Here is a 9,497-nt window from a genome sequence, read left to right on the forward strand (position 1 = left end):
TTTGGTATAAGTTCAAGTAGAAGGATGTTCTTTATTCCATATGAAAGCACAGACTGTGTCGGTGGACACGGTGGTGTACGCGTGAAGGACGGTACAGTGGTACCTCTCTCTTAAGACCTGAACCGGCTGTGAGAAATTTAAGTGTTATAGAGTCTTAAAATTGGGGTAAATTTATTGAGACTGTGAAGACGACGTCTGACTGCATGAGGTCTTATGGGAGAGGGAGTCTAATAATAGAGGGTATTAAAAAAGAGGCGTCAATGCACCTTTAATCTTTTGCTGAATGGCTTGCATGCCGCTTGACTTGTACTGGTTATACCTTGTACAGTGGAACCCCCCGTTAACGACCTCCAACAATCTGGGAAAATCAGGTGTTAAAAAGGAGGGAGTCTTAAAATGGGGGTACATTATCTGAGGATATGCATAGGAAATTCAAAAAACTAAGGTCTTAAAAGGGAGGAAGTCTTACATTGGGGGTCTTAAAAGGGGGGTTCTACTGTATTGGCTTCGTTGTTGTGAGTCATTTCTGACTTTCAGTCACTTAGTGGCAGCAAACTTATATATGATGATGTATATATGTGATATTACTTTCATGTCCATTACTCTACCTCGCTTATGATTCATATCAGTGAATGTGCTCCTTGACCCCTTCCCCTCTGACACATTGAAAACACGAAAAAGACAAAATGCGATACGATAAGATACGATACGATACGATACGATACGATACGATACATAGAGAATACTACATGGCTTGCTGTGTCGTACCAGATTTACACGAGTTGTTTTTTTAAATGTTGAACTGCGAGCGAAAGCGAGCTGTTCACTATTTGAAAAAGCAACGAGTGTAAATCTGGTACGACACAGCAAGCCATGTAGTATTCTGTTTATCCTACATACTGTACTTACGTGTATTTTACTGAAAATGTCTTGCAGACGAGGCAGCTAAATTGAAGACGCTTGTTTTGGAACCTCGATCTCTTCTAAAGCCTCGTGCAATCTATTACGTCTAGGCAAAGAAACGTCACTCTGAAAGTGTGGCGTGACGTCAGTGTTAGTTCTAAAGATTCATCGAGGGTAATTAGCGAGCGCAATTTTTGTTTCTATAATGACGTTTGTCTCGGTGACTTTGGCATCATAAGCAGTGGAAAAACAGGTCTCTGCCAGACTTGCTTGACATGAACTCATTTACATGATATACACACGTGTGATTTGAACGATTATTATCTCACGGGTGTCTCTCTCACGTATGTAGGATAAGATACGATACGATACGATACGATACGATACGATACGATACGATACGATACGATACGATACGATACGATACGATACGATACGAGAAGAGAAGAGAAGAGAAGAGAAGAGAAGAGAAGAGAAGAGAAGAGAAGAGAAGTTTCCATAAGATAAGAGGAGATACGATCAGAAGATATCAAATACGAAAACTTTATTGTTCACGTTCACATAAGGATGGAAAATTGATTATTAATAGCTTGCATCACATCACAACACGCGAGGAATAAAGACACAATCTACGTCTGCGGATGCTCGAGGACTGAGTAGGAATGATAACGAAAACCCTTATGTACAGAGGTCTATATTTGATTGTTTAATGTCAACCCACTGTTTTATAGTCCCTCCACGTCACCTACCCTACCTAAACTGGGTTTTACACCGAGTTTACTACTCAATGAGCGTGTTTCTCTGTTCTGGCATGAAGACTGAAAGGGGATATCGAAAATTGCATGGGTCGGATTGATTGACATTGAGACGTGTGAGATTTCAACGAATCCGACCCTGTGCTTGGTTCCCACCCAGTAGGTCAATTTTTCGTGCATACCACTCCTGGTCCCCATCCACTTTTCTACAGAAGTTTTGCAATGTACACAGTGCCTTTTTGTTTTCGACTTTCACTATTATGATGTTTGATTTTCGAAATAAAAAAATGACTGGAGTCTTGCAGCGTGTGTGCCTTCTTTGTGTTATTTCCTAAGCTCAAAAACCACCACTGCCTCATACACAAAACAACAGCAACAGCAGCAACAACAACAACAACAACAACAGCAGCAGCAGCAGCAGCAGCAGCAGAAGCAGCAGTTGCAGCAACCAAATCGATTAAATCAACAGAAGTTGCCTCCAAGTTTTAATTACAAATATTGACATTTGTCGACGATTTTGTCACCATTCACACGAACAATTCACGATCGACAACCACATTTTTGTAATCTTGTTAGTTCCACATTATATCTCTATCTTCTGTCTAAACTTTACTTACATCACGGGGGATAACCGGTCAAATGCCGAACAGAAGCCGAATGCCGCTCATGACACGTGTGAAGGCAAGTTTTGTCTGTTTTCTAGGTATTGTTTGATTTATGTCGGGATTTAAGGTAAGCTACTGATTCAGCGATGACTAAATTTGTTTCTCGATGCATAAAAAGTCAGGGAGCGATTGATATTTGCCCGTAAATATCCTTCAAAGCTGAAAATGTCCGCGATCGAGCACCGGAAATGGCTGTTCGATGGGTTTTGCAAGTAGAAATGTGCTTTATTTCACCAAATCAGCTCGTATTTGGTGTGGGTACGGGATTCTAGAGGACGAAGGAGTCATAAGAGGTGCAAAGAAGTGCTATTTGGGAGTAGAATAAATCTTCCGAGACAGTAGACAAGAGAAGGTCATATTTGAGAGAGGAGCGCGTAGGCCGATTGTCTTTCCGACAAGCGAATGATACAGCAGATTAATCATTCGTTTTGACCAGAAACCTAGTCTCTAGTTTTTATGAATGAGTTTTTTAATTAAAACAATCACGAGAACTCTCTCGCTTAGCCTAATGGCTGTTCGATGGGTTTCGCAAGTAGAAATGTGCTTTATTTCACCAAATCAGCTCGTATTTGACATCGGTTTGGTATATATATATATATTTTCTAATCCTACCGCGAACTGGATAGCAGACGCGGCACGACTGTTGCACCACACTTTGAAGGGGATATAGCTCAGTTGGTAGCGCGCTGGATTTGTATTCAGTTGGCCGCTGTCAGCGTGAGTTCGATCCCAGGTTCGGCGGAAATTTATTTCAGAGTCAAATTTGTGTGCAGACTCTCTTCGGTGTCCGAACTCCCCCCCCCCCCCCCCCCCCCCCCCGTGTACTCTACATTGGGTGTGCACGTTAAAGATCCCACGATTGACAAAAGGGTCTTTCCTGGCAAAAATTGCTTAGGCACAGTTAATAATTGTCTACCTATACCCGTGTGACTTGGAATAATAGGCCGTGAAAGGTAAATATGCGCCGAAATGGCTGCAATTACTGGCCGTATAAAATTTCATCTCACACGGCATCACTGCAGAGCGCCTAGAACTGTACCCACGGAATATGCGCGATATAAGCCTCATTGATTGATTGATTGAAGTAATCCCACACTTTGAAGTAAATTACTTCAAAGTGTGGGGATGTGCCCCACACTTTGAAGTAAACCCATTTTTTACTTCAAAGTGTGGGGGGATCTTCCCACACTTTGAAGTAAACTCAGTTTTTACTTCAAAGTGTGGGGGGATCTTCCCACACTTTGAAGTAACTTACTTCAAAGCGTGGGACTTTTGCATCGCCTGTTTGAGCCTGATGATTTTGTCAAAAAAAATGGCAAAGTCTTTTGGATGAGTGAACAGAAAAAGTGAGCGAGCCAAGAAACATAGGGATGTTTGTTATCAGGCTTTAAAGGCATATGTACTCGATGACTATACACGCTAATTGCTTTACCAACAGCTGGAGACATGCTAAATTAAGTTCCCTGCAAAATATTGTGGTCTAGGACCCCTTCAATGTTGAGATATGTTAATTTTCATTTTGATCTGGATCGTCCTATTTATAGATTTGGCAACACATGTAACGTTGATGCAAGGGAGCTAACACCGCGGCTTTGTTGACATCCTCACTTTTTCAGAGGCTAGAACAAGCTGTAATGCATGTATTATGGTCCGCGCATGGTGACATATCGTCATTATATGGTCTTATGGTGCGTTTGACATCGATTATGGGCAAACTACACTTTGTAAACACGGGAGCGCGTACATATGCCTTTAAGCAATGTCCCATTGTTGAGTATGACGAAAACTCGTGGTGACGATTTTAAAACATGTTGGGTCACGCATGGTCCAACCTTACATGGTCCAACCTTACATGGTCCAACCTTACATGGTCCAACCTTACATGGTCCAATCTTACATGGTCCAATCTTACATGGTCCAACCTTACATGGTCCAATCGTGCATGGTCCAATCTTACATGGTCCAATCTTACATGGTCCAACCTTACATGGTCCAATCTTACATGGTCCAACCTTGCATGGTCCAACCTTGCATGGTCCAATCTTACATGGTCCAATCTTACATGGTCCAACCTTACATGGTCCAATCTTACATGGTCCAACCTTGCATGGTCCAACCTTGCATGGTCCAACCTTACATGGACAAGCTTACATGGTCCAACCTTACATGGTCTAACCTTACCATGTCCAGCCTTACATGGTCCAATCTTACATGGTCCAACCTTACATGGTCCAATCTTACATGGTCCAATATTACATGGTCCAACCTTACATGGTCCAACCTTACATGGTGCAACCTTACATGGTCCAACCTTACATGGTCCAATCTTACATGGTCCAATCTTACATGGTCCAATCTTACATGGTCCAATAATATATATGGACCATGTAAGATTGGACCATGTAAGGTTGGACCATGTAATGTTGGACCATGTAAGGTTGGACCATGTAAGATTGGACCATGCGTGACCCAACATGTTTTAAAATCGTCACCACGAGTTTTCGTCACACTCAACAATGGGACATTGCTTAAAGCCTGATAACAAACATCACTATGTTTCTTGGCTCGCTCACTTTTTCTGTTCACTCATCCAAAAGACTGCCATTTTTTGGACAAAATCATCAGGCTCAAACAGGCAATGCAAAAGTCCCACGCTTTGAAGTAAGTTACTTCAAAGTGTGGGAAGATCCCCCCACACTTTGAAGTAAAAACTGAGTTTACTTCAACGTGTGGGAAGATCCCCCCACACTTTGAAGTAAAAAATGGGTTTACTTCAAAGTGTGGGGCACATCCCCACACTTTGAAGTAATTTACTTCAAAGTGTGGGATTACTTCAAAGTGTGGTGCAACAGTCGTGCCGCGTCTGCTATCCAGTTCGCGGTAGGATTAGAAAAAATATATATATATACCAAACCGATGTCAAATTTATACGAGCTGATTTGGTGAAATAAAGCACATTTCTACTTGCGAAACCCATCGAACAACCATTAGGCTAAGCGAGAGAGTTCTCGTGATTGTTTTAATTAAAAAACTCATTCATAAAAACTAGAGACTAGGTTTCTGGTCAAAACGAATGATTAATCTGCTGTATCATTCGCTTGTCGGAAAGACAATCGGCCTACGCGCTCCTCTCTCAAATATGACCTTCTCTTGTCTACTGTCTCGGAAGATTTATTCTACTCCCAAATAGCACTTCTTTGCACCTCTTATGACTCCTTCGTCCTCTAGAATCCCGTACCCATACCAAATACGAGCTGATTTGGTGAAATAAAGCACATTTCTACTTGCAAAACCCATCGAACAGCCATTTCCGGTGCTCGATCGCGGACATTTTCAGCTTTGAAGGATATTTACGGGCAAATATCAATCGCTCCCTGACTTTTTATGCATCGAGAAACAAATTTAGTCATCGCTGAATCAGTAGCTTACCTTAAATCCCGACATAAATCAAACAATACCTAGAAAACAGACAAAACTTGCCTTCACACGTGTCATGAGCGGCATTCGGCTTCTTTTCGGCATTTGACCGGTTATCCCCCGTGTTACATGCTTTAGTCAAACGCACGTGGCTTTTTTGGATTTTTTGGGGGTGTAAACTGATACGCGGAACTACAAGCTTTTTGACACATGATCCAAGGGAGCGAACCCAAACAATTTTTATCAGGTGACTAGTTAGTTCCCTTGAGGTTGTGCAAGCGCAAATTCGCAGACCGTGCACAAGTCGACGGTCTATTCTGGTAAGCGGTCTGCTATTCTCGGAGTGTGCCTTCCGTATGAGCACGAACCGTGAAACTATAGGGCAGTATTGATGAGTAAAAGAGTCGAGGAGCTCTAGATTTCATTAGTTTTGGCACGCTTGGATGGGCTTTGTCAGTGATGGCAGATTATACGACTAGCCGGCTGACTTGATTGTATCGAAAGAGTGAAATTTTGGTTTGAAAGATCACACTCTGGAAGAAGAATTACTCTGCTAGTTACAGCTAGTGCCTGGCGCTAGGAACGGATTGGGGAACCGTATAAACTTGCACACAAAGATCAGTTAGTTCCGTCAAGCAATCACAGTCACATGAACGTGTGCTCGCGCGCGCGCGGCGAACAAACACACACACACACACACACAAACACACATACACGCACGCACGCACGCACGCACGCACGCACACGCGGCACACATACACGCACACACACACAGTCTCCCGTGACACATTCACGTCTTCTCTCTCACTCACATAACAATTAATGGCTATTAGATATTGCATCAACAACAACAACAAAACAAAACACAACAACAACAACAACAACAACAACAACAACAACAACAGAAGAAGAAGAACAACTATTGGTTTTAGATTTTTTGGTACTAGGTTGCCAGTAAAGATTAAACAAGTCGCGTAAGGCGAAATTACTACATTTGTCATTTAGTCAAGCTGTCGAACTCACAGAATAAAACTGAACGCACTGCATTTTTTCACCAAGACCGCATACTCGTAGTTTCGTCAGTCCACCGCTCGTGGCAAAGGCAGTGAAATCGACAAGCCAGAATAGTGCGGTAATGGTCGCGCTGATCGGGATAGCACGCTTTTCTGTACCTATCTTCGTTTTAACTTTCTGAGCGTGTTTTTAATCCAAACATATCATATCTATATGTTTTTGGAATCAGGAACCAACAAGAAATAAGATGAAATTGTTTTTAAATCGATGTCGGACATTTTATTTTAATCATAATTTTTATGTTTTTAATTTTCAGAGCTTGTTTTTAATCCGAATATAACATATTTATATGTTTTTGGAATTAGAAAATGATGAAGAATAAGATGAACGTAATTGTGGATCATTTTGAAATTTTTTATTTTTTTATTTACAATTTTCAGATTTTTAATGACCAAAGTCATTAATTATTTTTTAAGCCTCCAAGCTGAAATGCAATACCAAAGTCCGGCCTTCGTCGAAGATTGCTTGGCCAAAATATCAATCAATTTGATTGAAAAATGAGGGTGTGACAGTGCCGCCTCAACTTTTACAAAAAGCCGGATATGACGTCATCAAAGACATTTATCCAAAAAAAGAAAAAAACGTCTGGGGATATCATACCCAGAAACTCTCATGTAAAATTTCATAAAGATCGGTCCAGTAGTTTACTCTGAATCGCTCTACACACAACACACACACACACACACACATACACCACGACCCTCGTCTCGATTCCCCCCTCTACGTAAAAAGTATGGAAAACAGCCCAGTCTTAAGAAAGGCATATTGCTGAATGCAGAACATCCAGACTGAAACCCCAGGTGCATAACTTCCGTTAATAAGTTAATTCCCTTTTAAACCTAGGCACCGTCGTAACAATAACTTCGTAAGTAAAAAAACTAAATAATTCTGTACTCACCAATAATACAAGGACAGCACAATACAGTATCAAATGTTCGCTTATGGAAGCTTTTTTCAGGACAAACACAAAGCTGGGAAACAACAAGCAAAAGCATAACTTCGTATTGAAATTCAAATTTTATTTCAAGCTTATAACCACCAGCCGATCTGTTCACATTTTGACATGACAACGTTGAAATTAAAACTGAGCAGCTAGCGATTTCACCACGTTTTAGGTCACAGTGGGCTTTTACAAAAAATCACTGCAAATGGGTTTCAACGCACAACTGCAAGAAAAGAGGAATACTACAGTACCAGGAACAGCGGTACAAGGTCAGGAAATGCAGACCACAAAGTCTTTGATCTGGTACAATGGTACTCTACGTTCCTCGCATTCCTCTTACCGCTGGCGTGAAAAAGCCACAAATTATTTGCATAGCCGCGCGTGCGTTGCATTCTAGCTGCACGTGCTTTTGATTTCTGTGTCGTGTGTCAGTGTTCGGATTCTGCCGCTGAGAGTGTTGGTTTGGGTGTGGTAGGCTAAGGGGCTCCCCTCACCTATGTAACTTCAGCAGGACCGACGACGCACTACAGCTTATCCCAGCCCGCTACACGTTGCATGAAAGGAAAACAGGCCAAGTACTCGTCATAATCCCTATCGCGGCATAAAATAATAGGCAGTGCGTCGTCTGTGCCGCTGAAACTGCGCAGGTATATTCTGCCCATAAGGTAAAAGGGCAAAGGGGTGCCACTGTGCACTAGACATTGCGTAATTTATATATAAGTATGACGAGACGTCACTGTTATGGGTCAGTGCTTCACTCCTGGGTGCAGCTGAAAGGATGAGACTTCCTAAACCTCACTGTATTTCATTAACTGGTTTTCTTCGTCGATTTTATCATTGGACAGCGGAAACGAAAAATGTTCATTCAACTGAGTTAATGCTCAAAATTGCTTTAAACAAATAAAATAAAAACGACGACGACGACCAACACTACAAAGACGAAAAAAAAAGAAGAAGAAGAAGGCACTTGGGTTTCCAAAATTTGACTTTCACTGCGAAACTGAGATGGTGGCTAAAGCTTGGTGTTTCAGAGAAACTTGTAAAACGGAGAGACAGAGAGAGAGAGAGAGAGAGAGAGAGAGAGAGAGAGAGAGAGAGAGAGAGAGAGAGAGAGGGAGAGGGAGAGAGAGAGAGAACTCAGAAATGGTTTACTGTGAAGCCATCGGCCCGTACACAGATTGTGTGTGTGTGGGGGGGGGGGGGGGGGGGGGGGGGATCGAAACGATTGCGATATGTACATTGGATAATATCATGGATAACCATGTTATTTCTTCAGTCCAACACTTGGTCTGTTGACAGTTTGTATTTCCGCGGTTGTTATCACGCGCGAATCGAATGCGACTTGGTAAACAGTCTTAGTATCTGTATGCCCATCAATACGCAGAGTGAGAGTGAGAGAGAGAGAGAGAGAGAGAGAGAGAGAGAGAGAGAGAGAGAGAGAGAGAGAGAGAGAGAGAGAGAGAGAGAGAGAGAGAGAGAGAGAGAGAGAGAGAGAGAGAGAGAGAGAATGTGGCAGAACAGCTTTGTGTCTAGTCAATCTGTGGCACTGACTTTAATTGAAGTAAATGAACTGCGTCTTGACTGAGACCACCTACTGCGAGAACACCAGTAATAATGATACACAACTGCTACTGATTTCTCAACATGAACAGAAAGAAAGAAAAAGTTGCAGATCTAGATATGCAGCTGCCTCCATTGGCCGGAGAACAACGTGACGCCAAGCCAGTGACACTGACAGTA

Source organism: Littorina saxatilis, linkage group LG1 (genome assembly GCF_037325665.1).
Source record: "Littorina saxatilis isolate snail1 linkage group LG1, US_GU_Lsax_2.0, whole genome shotgun sequence".
Taxonomy (NCBI): Eukaryota; Metazoa; Mollusca; class Gastropoda; order Littorinimorpha; family Littorinidae; genus Littorina; species Littorina saxatilis.